A 14,164-nucleotide genomic window follows, 5' to 3' on the forward strand; every position below is an offset into this window, starting at 1 on the left:
GCTCATTGTGATCTTTCGTTCCCCGCACACCTCCGTACAGTAAAAGTGTGAAAATAGTACAGATGCAAGGGAAAAACCCTGTCACGACAGTTCGTCGTAGGAATACGCAGTAGCTCGTAAAATCGGTATTTTTTTCCTACATAATCATTACAAACTAGTACGCAAAAATGTATGTGCAAGTTTTAACAAATATCCCAGTAAAGGATGAGGAAGGGGGAGAGAGTGGTGAGAAATGCATGTTTGAATATTGGTGGTGGGGGGGGGGGGGCGAGGCCCTTACTTTTAACTATTGGGGGGGGGCAAAAGGGGGCAAAAGGACCGCCCCCCCACCCCACCCCCCCCTAAGTCGGCGCCACTGACCCGCCTGCGGAAGCGCCCCGTAGTTACTGCACAATACTGCGATGCTGTCGCACGGCACACGCCATTTGCGTGGGTCGTTTGTGGTTCGGAGAAACCTCCGTATTCATATCGCCAATTTTGTATCCCGCCTGGAAGGCGGCGCGTGGGTCTGCTCCTGAAAACTGAAAGGTTGGCCGAATCAAGGAAGCGAGTAGGAGCAGGTGAGGTAAAACACGTCGGTACCGCAAGTAAGTAAAAGCGGTTTACTGCTGCATGAATATATACAGAGACATACATAACTTTGTATTGCGGAGCACGGTGCAAAGCCTCTATATGTAGCGTAAGAGTCCCGGCCGTCTGCTCTTGATCAAATGGGCTGAATCTGGAGTGGAGCTCGTACAGCTGCACAGCGCCGGCTAGAAGGCGCTGTCGTCGGTGTCGTAGTGCCAACCTAAGAACTTGCACCTATGCCGTGGCATCTTATCTATCGATACGACAACCAAACTGGTGAGGACAGGGCGAGTTTGCTGAACTTAGCACGCAAATGCATTCTTTCCCGAGAACAGTTAATTTTGCCAAAGACGCACGCCGCGGTGAATGCGACAGCGGGCGGCCACTCACACGAGCGGCGTACGTTTCAGACAGAAGCAGTATTTTGGTTCGTGTGTCACGTGAGCTCAGGGTCACGTGGAACGGAACGAGGTGGGCCACCGGCGGAGAGCCGAAGGCGTCTGTCTGTCTGTCTTCTGCCCAGGGGAGGGCACGCCGCTGTTGGTGTAGCTGTCGCCGATGACAGCGACTCCGCCAGCTGCGCCAGAGTCCCGTTCCCGTTGCCAGCACGCACACACACACAAACATGGAGTGAGTGGGAGAGACAGAGAGAAAGAGAACTGTCCCCGCACCTGGCCCCGGGTTTTTATTACGCGATTAATTTTGGTGCGGCACCCCGCCACTGGTTGCACATTTTATTGCCGTATGTCATTCGTAATAAGGGAGGAGAAATTTGCTGCCACGGGAAGTATAAATATACGTTAGGTCCGCTGCAGCAGCAGGATCCATTACCAGCCTGGCATCGTAAAGACGGTAATTAAATACGCGTTACGGGAAAAAAGGTTTCCGGGGTAGTTAAAAATCGCGTTTTCAATCGATAGACGTACTTGGAAATTAAAGTCTGACCAGGAGCTATAGTGTCCACTAGGAAAGCTGATACACTGACGAAAAAAAAAAAAAATGTAACACCAAAAATAGACTACTGGCCATTAAAATTGCTACACGAAGAGGAAATGTAGATGATAAACGGGTATTCATTGGACAAATATATTATACTAGAACTGACATGTGATTACATTTTCACGCAATTTGGGTGCATAGATCCTGAGAATTCAGTACCCAGAACAACCACCTCCGGCCGTAATAACGGCCTTAGTACGCCTGGGCATTGAGTCAAACAGAGCTTGGATGGCGTGTAAAGGTACAGCTGCCCATGCAGCTTCAACACGATACAACAGTTCATCAAGAGTAGTGACGCGTATTGTGACGAGCCAGTTGCTCGGCCACCACTGACCAGACGTTTTCACTTGGTGAGAGATCTGGAGAATGTGCTGGTCAGGGCAGCAGTCGAACACTTTCTATATACAGAAAGGCCCGTACAGGACCTGCAACATGCGGTCGTGCGTTATCCTGCTGAAATGTAGGGTTTTGCAGGGATCGAATGAAGGGCAGAGCCACGGGTCGTAACACATCTGAAATGTAACGTCCACTGTTCAAAGTGCCGTCAGTGCGAACAAGAGGTGACCGAGACGTGTAACCAATGGCACCCCATACCATCACGCCGGGTGATACGCCAGTACGGCGATGACGAATACACGCTTCCAATGTGCGTTCACCGCGATGTCGCCAAACACGGATGCGACCATCATGATGCTGTAAACAGAACCTGGATTCATCCGAAAAAATGACGTTTTGCCATTCGTGCACCCAGATTCGTCGTTGAGTACACCATCGCAGGCGCTCCTGTTTGTAATGCAGCGTCAAGGGTAACCGCAGCCATGGTCTCCGAGCTGATAGTCCATGCTGCTGCAAACGTCATCGAACTGTTGGTGCAGATGGTTGTTGTCTTGCAAACGTCCCCATCTGTTGAGTCAGGGATCGAGACGTGGCTGCACGATCCGTTACAGCCATGCGGATGAGATGCCTGTCATCTCGACTGCTAGTGATACGAGGCCATTGGGATCCAGCACGGCGTTCCGTATTACCCTCCTGAAGCCACCGATTCGATATTCTGCTAACAGTCATTGGATCTCGACCAACGTGAGCAGCAATGTCGCGATACTATAAACCACAATCGCGATAGGCAACAATCCGACCTTTATCAGAGTCGGAAACGTGATGGTACGCATTTCTCCTCCTTCCATGAGGCATCACAACAACGTTTCACCAGGCAACGCCGGTCAACTGCTGTTTGTGTATGAAAAATCGGTTGGAAACTTTCCTCATGTCAGCACGTTGTAGGTGTAGCCACCGGCGCCAACCTTGTGTGAATGCTCTGAAAAGCTAATCATTTACATATCACAGCATCTTCTTCCTGTCAGTTAAATTTCGCGTCTGTTGCACGTGATCTTCCTTGTGTAGCAATTTTAATGGCCAATAGTGTGAATACGCGTTACGGGAGAAAAGATATCCGGGGTCCTTAAATATCGCGTTTTCAATCGATCGACGTGGTTGGAAATTAATGTCTGAACACGAGCAATAGTTTCCAATAAGAAAGCTGAAACACTGACGGAAAAAAATAAAAATGCAACACCAAAGAATAATTAATGTACAGTAATGAAATTAGTGAACACTTATTTCTGGAACTTCCCGGCAGATTAAAACTGTGTTCCACACCGAGACTCGAACTCAGGAGCTCTGCCTTTCGTGGGCAAGTGATCTACCATTTTTTTGTTTTGTTGATCTCATTTTGTCGGTCGCAGTGGCCGAGCGGTTCTAGGCGCTTCAGTCCGGAACTGCGATGCTGCTATGGTCACAGGTTCGAATCCAGCCTCAGGCATGGATGTGTGTTATGTCCTTAGGTTAGGTTTACGTAGTTCTAAGTCTAGGGGACTGATGACCTTAGGTGTTAAGTCTCATAGTGCTTAGAGCCATTTGTACCAATTTTTTCATGTCATTTTGTTCTATACTGTTTGTTGAATTCGTTCGGGGCGGACGTTCGATGACAGCCGTTCAGGTTCTTTCTTGACCCGTTCACTCAGTTTTTTTTCATTACAGAGGGTAGCTAACCCTCTGACCGAACACGGTGAGGTAATGTGCCAGAGACCGTATGAGCTACACAAGCACGATCCCCGGCCCGTCCTGACAGTTTCAATTGCCCCTGTACCTCTGCAAGATCTACAAGAGAGTTCTGTGACGTTTGGAAGGTAGCAGACGCTGTTCTGGCGGAATTAAGCTGTGAGTGCGGGTCTTGAGTCGTGCTTGGATAGCTCAGATGGAGGAACACTTAGCCGAGCGATCTAAGGCGCTGCAGTCATGGACTGTGCTACTGGTCCGGGCGGAGATTCGAGTCCTCCCTCGGGCATGGGTGTGTGTGTTTGTCCTTAGGATACTTTAGGTTAAATAGTGTGTAAGCTTAGGGACTGATGACCTTAGCAGTCACATAAGGTTTCACACACATTTCAAAATTTTTGAGGAGCACTTGTCAGCGAAAGGCAAAGGTCCCGAGTTCGAGTCTCGGTCCGGCACACAGTTTTAATCTGACAAGAAGTTTCATACCAGCGCATCCTCATTCTTGAAACATATTTAAGTGATTAACGTTGCAAGGTCACAGGCAAAAGCAAGATGGAATGGAAATGAAGTACCGTGCTTCTTGACAGAGTGTTTAGATTAGATTAGATTAGATTTACTTTCATTGCAATTGATCCGTAGTGAGGAGGTCTTCCAGGACGTAGAACATGTCAGAAAAACAACAATACATGACAAATACTTACAACTCGAACAAATAAGCTAATTTACCATTCCACAGGTCCCAAGTGGCATGGTCGTCATTTCTTAATGAACGCTATATGAATCATGTTACAAATACTAATGCACTGAATTTAAAATAAAAAAGGTTTTTATTTATTTATAAGGTAATAAACGTGTAATAGAACTACTAAATACTTATTTACAATGAACACATTACTGCACTGAAATTGTGCAGAAGTTATATTGTACTTTTCTCAGTAGAACCAAATGATTTGTACAAATCATTTGCTTCTTGACAGAGTGTTTAGATTAGATTAGATTTACTTTCATTGCAATTGATCCGTAGTGAGGAGGTCTTGCATATTTAAGTGATTAACGTTGCAAGGTCACAGGTAAGAGCAAGATGGAATGGAAATGAAGTACCGTGCTTCTTGACAGAGTGTTTAGATTAGATTAGATTAGTATATATATATATATATATATATATATATATATATATATATATATATATATATATATATATAAATCATTTGGTTCTACTGAGAAATTCATCAATCGAGTAGAAGGAGTTGGCCACCAATAAATCCTTTAGGCTTCTCTTAAACTGAATTTAATTGGTTGTTCATCTTTTTATGGCTGCTGGCAAGTTATTGAAAATGTGTGTTCGTGAATAATGCACACCTTTTTGTACAAGACTAAGTGACTTTAAATCCTTGTGAAGATTATTCTTATTTCTAGTATTGATTCCATGAACTGAGCTGTTGGTTTGAAAAAGTAATATATTTTTAATGACAAATTTCATTAAGGAATAAATATATTGGAAAGCAGTAGTTAGTATCACTAGTTCCCTAAACAGGCTTCTGCAGAATGTTCTTGAGTTCACACCACATATAACTCTTACTGCACGTTTTTGTACCCGAAAAACTTTAGCTTGGCTTGATGAATTGCCCCAAAAAATACGGGAACGATGTGGGAGACCCACACCGCCGTACTAGGCAGGGTCCTAGTGGAGGTGGTTTGCCGTTGCCTTCCTCCGATCGTAATGACGATGAATGATGATGATGGAGATGGCACAACAACACCCAGTGATGTCGGGGTAGGTGAAAATCCCTGACCTCGCAGGAAATTGAACCCGGGTCCCCGCGCTCGGGAAGCGAGAATGCTACCGCGTGACCACGAGCTGCGAACAAGCGCAAGATAGGCAATGTAAATGTGAATGTGGTGTCACCGCCAGACACCACACTTGCTAGGTGGTAGTTTTAAATCGGCCGCGGTCCATTAGTACATGTCGGACCCGTGTGTCGCCACTGTCAGTGATCGCAGACCGAGCGCCACCACAAGGAAGGTCTCGAGATACGGACTAGCACTCGCCCCAGTTGTACGGAGGACTTTGCTAGCGACTACACGGACGAAGACTCGCTCATTTGCAGAGCAGCTAGTTAGAATAGCCTTCAGCTAAGTCCATGGCTACGACCTAGCAAGGCGCCATTAGCATTACATTGCATTTATCTAGAGAGAGTCTCACTTGTATCATCAAGAACGCTGTATACAAATGATGGATTAAAGTTAAGTATTCCAGCAGCTACGTACTTTTCTTTATAGCATTCATTACGTATCCTGTTTCAGACCTCACGCCACCCTGCGTGAGTTAGCGCGTGCATCTTGGCCGCCTCTTTCTATTAGTGTACGTAGTGTTGGCAAGTCTGCCGACACTACAGTGAATATGTTAAAAACCGATGTAGCTACCAGAATGTTGAATACAAGCATGCAAACGCGCATGCATTGTGTTGTACAGGCACGAGATGTCTGTTTGTAGGATGGAGTTCCGTGTCTGTTGGACTTGTTTGCTCAATACAGAGACGGTTAGTGCTGGTTGTGAATGACGCTGGAATTATCGTCCGATGATGCCCGCATGTGCTCGACTGAAGACAGATTTGGTGATCGAGCAGGCCAAGACAACATGTTGACACACTGTAGAGCACTTTGGGGTTTAACAGCGGAATGTGGGCGAGCGTTATCCTGTTGAAAACACTCCCTGCAATGATGTTAATGAATGGCAGCACAACAGGTCAAATCACCAGACTGATGTATAAGTTTGCATTCAGGGTGTGCGCGATAAGCAGAACAGTGCTCCCACTGTCATGCGAAATCGCACCACGGATCTTAACTCGAGGTGTAGGTCCAGTGTGTCTAGCACACAAACAGGTTGGTTGCAGGCCCTCAACTGGCTCCTTCTAACCAACACATGGCCATCACTGGCAGCGAGGCAGAACCGACTTTCATCAGAAAACACAACAGACCTCTACTCTCCTCTCTCCAATGAGCTCTCGCTTGACACCATTGAAGTCGCAAATGACGGTAGTTTGGGGTCATTGGAATGAACACTACAGGTCGTCTGGCTCGGAACTCTCCTTGAAGTAACCGATTTGTACCAGTTCATTGTGTCACTGTAGTGCCAACTTCTGCTCAAATTGCTGCTGCAGATGCATTACGATGCGCGAGAGTTAAAAAAAAAAAAAAAAAAAAAAAAAAAAAAAGATTCAAATGTCTCTGAGCATCTGAGCACTATGGGACTTAACTTCTGAGGTCATCAGTCCCCTAGAACTTAGAACTACTTAAACCTAACTAACCTAAGGACATCACACACATCCATGCCCGAGGTAGGATTCGAACCTGCGACCGTAGCTGTCGCGCGGTTCCAGACTGTAGCGCCTAGAACCGCTCGGTCACGCCTGCCGGCCACCAGAGTCATACGCCAAAGATAGCGCCACGTGGCTATCCAGAGCCAGGTCTTTCTGCGACCGTACATTGTGACGGGTCGAACCCCCGTTAGTGGATGAATAGGTCTAGTATGCAAGGATTGCTTTGTGGAGAGCGGGCGCGACATGGTGCGCCATTCGCGGAAGCGCGTGGCGCGCCCGCGCGAGATTTGCAGCGTGTCGGCGGGATGCCACCGCCGCCGGGCGATCACGTGGCCCGCAGCTTGGGGCATTGTTTCCTTTTTTGCACATTACGCGAAAACTATGTAACGGTGAAGAGCGATGCGGTAGTGGATTGTGGTCAGCAATAAGCACCTTCTGAAAGATCGATCTTTATTTTAAGTCACGAGACGCAAAACTTATAGTAACTTGAAAATTGTTTAATAACACGAATACTGAAAGATTAATAAAAATAGTAAATAACAACTTACAGGGGTGAGTGAGCACTCTTTAAAAACTTCTCGTCATAGCGGATCGAGTGCCGTAGTCATATGTTAAGATTCACAAATAATTAAGGTCGTAAAGAGCAATAAACAAAGTTTGATGGGAAATTGTTTATAAAATTCATTAGAAAATTCATGACGTAAGGAACGGCTCTGTATAATATGTTGGCTGGCATCACACGCATTTTAAACTAGTTAAGTTATACTATACACTTAACTTGCAATAGTTTTCATTGTTTGCATATTATTATTAACATTTATCGCCCATAATTAATTAAGTATTATAAATATGAAGATTTTTGAGCAGCACAATGTGTAGATTGCTATAGGTTAGTCTAAAAACAGTGCTATATGCAGTTCTATGTTAAAACTTTGCAGCACAGATGTAAACAAACAAATTTCCGCTTAGTGGCGAAATTTTGCAAAAAACTAAAAACTGATTTACGGGCGATAGAATAATCCTAGAAATTAATGTAACATAGTAAATGAGATGCACTTTTTAGCGCGGTTCCGATGGTGTACTTATTACTGTTGAGGGTTGTGTATGTCAAAATTTGTAACCTTAACTGGTGAGATTGGTACTTGCATAGCCAGGGGAGGGGGGGGGGGTAGACATCTGAGCCTATATGAGTGGCCATCTTGGCCGGGGGTCAGTCGTTCGTCAATCGTTGATGAGTCGTTTGGCGGGTGCGTGGAGAGCACGCCCCACTTGTGGATGGCCCATGTGGTCGCTTGAGTAAGAATTTTTCGCGCCGATTTATTGAGACAAAGAGTATTGTTTAATGAAACTTCGTGGCAGGTTAAAACTGTGTGCCCGACCGATACTCGAACTCGGGACCTTTGCCTTTCGCGGGCAAGTGCTCTACCATCTGAGCTACCGAAGCACGACTCACGCCCGGTCTCACAGCTTCACTTCTGCTAGTATCTCGTCTCCTACGTTCCAAACTTTACAGAAGCTCTCCTGCAAACCTCTCATTCTGGAAGTATTGTTTAATAGTTCAAGTGTGCAAGCATATATTTGGTGAACTGGAAGTGCTACGATTATTTGTGTGAGTACGAATTACGAGGTATACATCGGCGTAAGTGAACATGTGGCGATCTGTGATTTCGCGCAAAAACTGCTAGAACAAAGAGGACAGTGGGACTTGTGGTTCTGTTCGAATTGATTGAGTAACTTTCGATTATAGCAGCCTACATTACTGCTATTGGGGGCTCGGAGTCAAATTATTATTGAAGTGCTAATTTCATTGTGTGAAAGAAAAGGACGACGCCAGTAAATAGTTATGATAAAAACTTAATTGAACTGTGTCGAGAAAAATTATTTTCCTATAATAATCGCCTAATTTTTGTTCCCTAGCATAAACTGTACTCATGTCTGAGTGAATATTAATTCAAAAACTGTAACTAATGCACGGGTGTGGAACAGTGTACTAATGCACCAAGTGTGGAAATCATCCCCTGAGACTTACATGAGAGCCCAAATTTGCACAAACATTTTTTGACTAACATTTGTATATGCACATTCGTGTGAACGCTTCAACCTCACTTATTTGCCGCCCCGTCGGCAACATTTACGTGACCATAGCTGCCGTGCAGTGGCTGCATTCCTGCCAAGTGCTTCTGCAGTATCGCAGGAGTAATATCCAGCTTCTCGTAGCCCTATTACAAGACCTCGTACAAACTCGGTGAATTGTTGATAACGGCATCTTTGTCGCCTTGAATGTGTTATTGACTGAAATCAAATCACCACGTCCATTCTCAAAGTTAACTAACGCTCACGACCGTTACAGCGTTTATTTGAAGCAAACTTGATTTGTTTCTTATGCGACTGGCTTGAGACATCATCTTTCAGGTGTAGAAACACGTCTGCAAACTTTCGTTCATGTTGCAAAACTCCTTGTCAGTGTTGTGATTTTCTTTCCGTCAGTGTATTTTGTTACTGTATGTGTTCCAGTACGAACGTGGTAACTCGATAATGTGTGCAGCTTAAGGGAAGGTTTTCAGGAAGACACCGAAAGTAGATGGCAAGCAGCTGAAACACATGAGAAAAAAACAAACTGTTTACGCTAAAAGATGGAGACGCAAACCCTCTAAACGGGTTGTGGGTGTTTAGTAAAAAATGGGACTGACGCTCACAAAGCAGTTTTGTATGATAAATTAGCGGTGCTTGGTAAAATAAACAGAACAATATGGAAGACATAAGGTTATGACTCTGTCAACTGAGACGTTCCAAAAGAAGGAAGGAACATTGGAGTTTAATGTCCCGTTGACAACGAGCTTTTTAGAGGCGGAGCAAACCGCTACACTGGAGAAGGGAATAGGCCACGTCCTTTCCAAAAGAACTGCCTTAAGCAGTTTATAGCGCGACGGAAACATTAATGTGTAAGGCCAGATGGAGCTTTAAATCGCCAACCTCCCGGATGGGGCCCCGCTGCAGAGTGAAAGATTCATTCTGAGGACACCTACTTCTGAAGTTTTTCAGCGACGCTCAATAGACTGTATATTTACGAGAGACCTGACTGCGCGCGAACATTAAACCATCGTTTGAAATAAACTCACTGACTGCGAATGTCTTGGCATCGGCTGCATTAGGTACAGTATGAAAAATTGTGCCGGACCGATACGCGAACCCGGATTTCTCGTTTATCGCGAGCCGTCGCCTTACCCACTTTTTCTTTGGGTATCATTACTGGATCGGGGGAGGGGGGGAGGGGAAGGGATCGGCGGCAAATTGGGGAAGAGTCGCAGCCACCTCAGAGCTAAAAGGGGCGGGGGGGGGGGGGGGGGGCAGCAGAGTATTCAGAGGGCCAATATGCATCAAGGAAAAGGGGGAACGAATATATTTTATTTTATTTTACTTATTTATTTTTATTTCTTACATTTTGTACCATCACCAGTGTGTTGCTAAAGCTCGTGGTATGGCATGGTTCGTTACACCGAGGGGAAGGTAAGGTAAAGTCGCTCTGTAAGTAACCTTTGTATGTTGGCAGCGCTATAGACTGTGTTAATAATGTCACGTAGAAGAAGGTGTAATTAGATGAATGACGAACACTAACTTCACCTAAGGAAGGTTTATTCAGCACTTGCACATACAAGAGCTCGGAGCGAACTGTCTCCGGCCAGAACACATATGGTACATATACAGTTACAGAACATTCCAGTACAATGTTTCTTGACGTTTGTGGATACTTCTAGAATTCTCGAACCGCATATAGAAATTAAAATTTTAAAAGTCACATGAGTTTTGAACTCACGTCTATCCATTCAACAGCTTAGTATGATAGTCATTACACCACGGTGTCTATGCTACCCAGCTTCTGCGAAAATATTACTGACAGCGCTCTGCGCCCTTGGCAAGAGATTCTGTGGTTAGACGGGCTAGCGGTTAGCTAGTGGATAGGAAAGTGTATGGACATGATTTTGTTAGTGGAGACTCTTGTATTGGTAGTACACGCAATGTAAAGTAAGATGAAATGATGTGTTTATAAGAAAATATGCAAGGGAATGTATGAGGATGGATGTTGTTGATGTTTCGGTAGTGGAATTATTGACAATTATATAATTTTTGGAACTGGTTGTCACATGAATAAGGTAAAATTATCTAAATACATTGTGTGCTCTTCAACAAAATCTTTCTTTTGCTAACCATATGCGTCCTAGTAGTTAAATTCTATAGCAGTTAGAATCTTTTTATTTAGCTGGCTGTTGTTGCTACTTGCTGTAATTGCTGTAGTTCCTATTATGAAGATTTTCTGTGAGGTAAGTGCGAGTAACTTATGAAAAAGAATGGGATTTCGACTATCGGGATTCGTGATTGAAATTAGTTTAGGCAATTAACAGTGTTGGAGGTAGTTTCATATTCCTTTAATTTCATATTTTTTGGATTTGTATTATGGTTAGGATTTCTTGCAATTCAGGGTTATTCTTTTGTGTTAATTGTTGGAAGTCATGTTGTCAATGTATAGCAGTCAGAATGCGTTGGGCTCGAATATTGTGGGTAATAAATGAATAGAAGAAGTTTGAGTTCTCTTTGTCAGGGAAAATTCTGTAGATCAGTGTCAATACAGAAAGAAGAACAAAAGAGGTCGTCTCGTTAAGACGTGGAGACGGTCCATGGTGCTACTCGCTGCGGAATTATCGATACATGTCTTCTCGTATCGATCTGGTTGCCGTTGGTAGTTCAGTTTTAAAGAAAATATTCGAGATTCACGTTTTTTGCCATGAATAAACCAGCTGCGAGTTGGGATATGGAACGCGGTCCGGAGAAAATTTGAGAAATATTGCTGGTACTTGACGCTCCATACGATGGCACCGTATAGTTCGTCTCAGAAGTGCAAAACATCGAGGACTTCTCATCGTCACCTAACAAACAGTGGACGACGTGGCCGCGTATCCACCTCACAGAATTTGTTTATGCTCTCGGAATATACACCTCATCCCGGAAGATGAGCGATTATGCAGTCGTCTGGTCGGGAGTCACGCGTGTGGAGAAAGCCTGCAGCTGGCGCACCGAGTTATGCGTGTGAAGAAAGCCGACATCTGGCGCACCAAAAACCAAATATCGTTCGCCAATTCGCAGACAAGACGATGGTTATCTTCGTCCATCACTCCGCAGCTGACACACAATGGAGAGCCTGCGAGGTGAATCTGATGTAGGCGAGAACGGCGCATCTACTTCACTTTAACCTTCACCAAGCGGACTGAACGTCTGTATCAAGAGTGGCGGCGATCACCACGTGCCACACAACTCTTCTACGTGGGCATTTTGCCTTTCAACCACGTCCGACGTCCTACACATTTGTAGGCCTGTGGGTCTTGTGCAGAATTATTATTTAATTTAGGGGCGACTAGACACTTCAACAATAACAACATATAGCCTCTAGTTCCCTAATGTTACTTCCATGGCTGTTCCCAGCTGGCCATGGTTGATTTGCTAATGAAGATTGGTGCCTTCAATAACTGATTACACAACATTACTAATTTATGTAATTTATTAGTAATAGTTCACCAAAAACAACAAGTCTTAAAACACTTCATAAAAGACTGATTAAATAACTGTTCCTTTGGGTAGTAAAATCTCAACCAATAACAATAGCAAACCACGTCACTTCCAAATAAAAACTTACCGAATCTTAATGGTAGAAAGCTACCTTTCAAACTTCAAAATTATCTTTCATTTAACATGCAGATATAAAATCATATACAAAACTCACAGTTAGCAGATATGGTAAATTCCAGTATTTATAACTCGCTGAACTACAGCACAGAACTGAATTTCGAATCTATCCAATGAGTAATCCTGATAACAAAATTATGTTCACAAATAAGAAATATAATAACTTTATGACAACGCCCATGCGGCATTGGCCACACTTTTCCACACTCGTCAGTTCTCTTGAAAAGTGACAGTTACTGCTCAATCTCCACACAGGTAAGCAAACTAACACCACAGAAGCCACTGAAGGTTAATACACGTACCGTATTCCAAAACTTTCTTCTCCAATATCATGACATCCTTATTATGGGCAAACATGCTACAGCACAGCGTGTTCAGGTTGGGCCCACGCTGTCTTGTTTGTATGCCGTGGCAAAACAGCCAGAAACGACATCGCCCACAGCTCGCCGTAAATTGCGTCCATAAAATGCATAGCCCACTGCTTATCGTTACACAGCAGCGTTGAATTCCCAAGCGTCTCGGTCTCACCATCAGTCCACTACCACAGAATGGAAAAATTATTAAATGCACATTTCGGACCATCCGGACCCAAACACTCTGCCGTTCTGTCCTTCTGGCTCGGTACTGTCTAATCCTCCTCTCCTCGTCATCAGAGGGCCACTCATCGCCAACTCGGCTCCCCAGTATCCCTGGCGAGGCGAATATCGACCTTAAGGGGAGGTTTACTACCTTTGGCCCGAAAAAAGCATGTTCTTTGAGAATTTTTTTTCTCGGGATTTGTTATAGATATCAATGTCAAATTTTGTCAAAACGTTTATTGATATATCCTCTACAAACTGGATTTTTTTTCGACCTGAAATGTCTTACAGCAAAGGCAGAAGGGCCGTCGGAACGAAACAAAATTTCGATGTAGACCTCCACGCGCGGTATGTCACAGGTCAGCCGGCTCGTCTGAAATCAAAATTGAGTTGACGTTAGCGAAGTATATAAGATTCTTTAGGAGCTGTACCTCGCTTAAGTTATTTGGAACATAGCAAACAAAATGACGGCCATTTGAAACAAAATAGGGTTTTTTTTTCATCGATTTTTCGACTTCGCCGGCCAAGTAAAAACATTTATAGTTGATGGATCGGAATAAAAGTGGTGCAACTTCTAGATAATTTAGTTAGCTTCGTTGGAAATAAAGAATTATTCCAATCGGTTCGGTAGATTTGAAGTTACCATGCCGCGCGATAAAAAGTCATTGCGAGAAAAATGCGTTTGAAGTTTTGGCTACATATAAATGCAATATTATGCAACTTACGTTCCATCTGCTATTCCGGGTCCATAAACCAGTCATTCCTCTTCTTCATAGAGGGCGTTCTGCTCGATCTGGGCCATCCTGCGCTGCTCTAGAGCCTCTCGTACGGCCGGTGACAAGCGATTTCGTCCGAATGCTTGGCGAACTGAGTCAAATAGAGTCCCAGGGTGACGTCCATCGTTGTCAT

This window comes from Schistocerca americana, chromosome 3, assembly GCF_021461395.2.
Source record: "Schistocerca americana isolate TAMUIC-IGC-003095 chromosome 3, iqSchAmer2.1, whole genome shotgun sequence".
Lineage (NCBI taxonomy): Eukaryota > Metazoa > Arthropoda > Insecta > Orthoptera > Acrididae > Schistocerca > Schistocerca americana.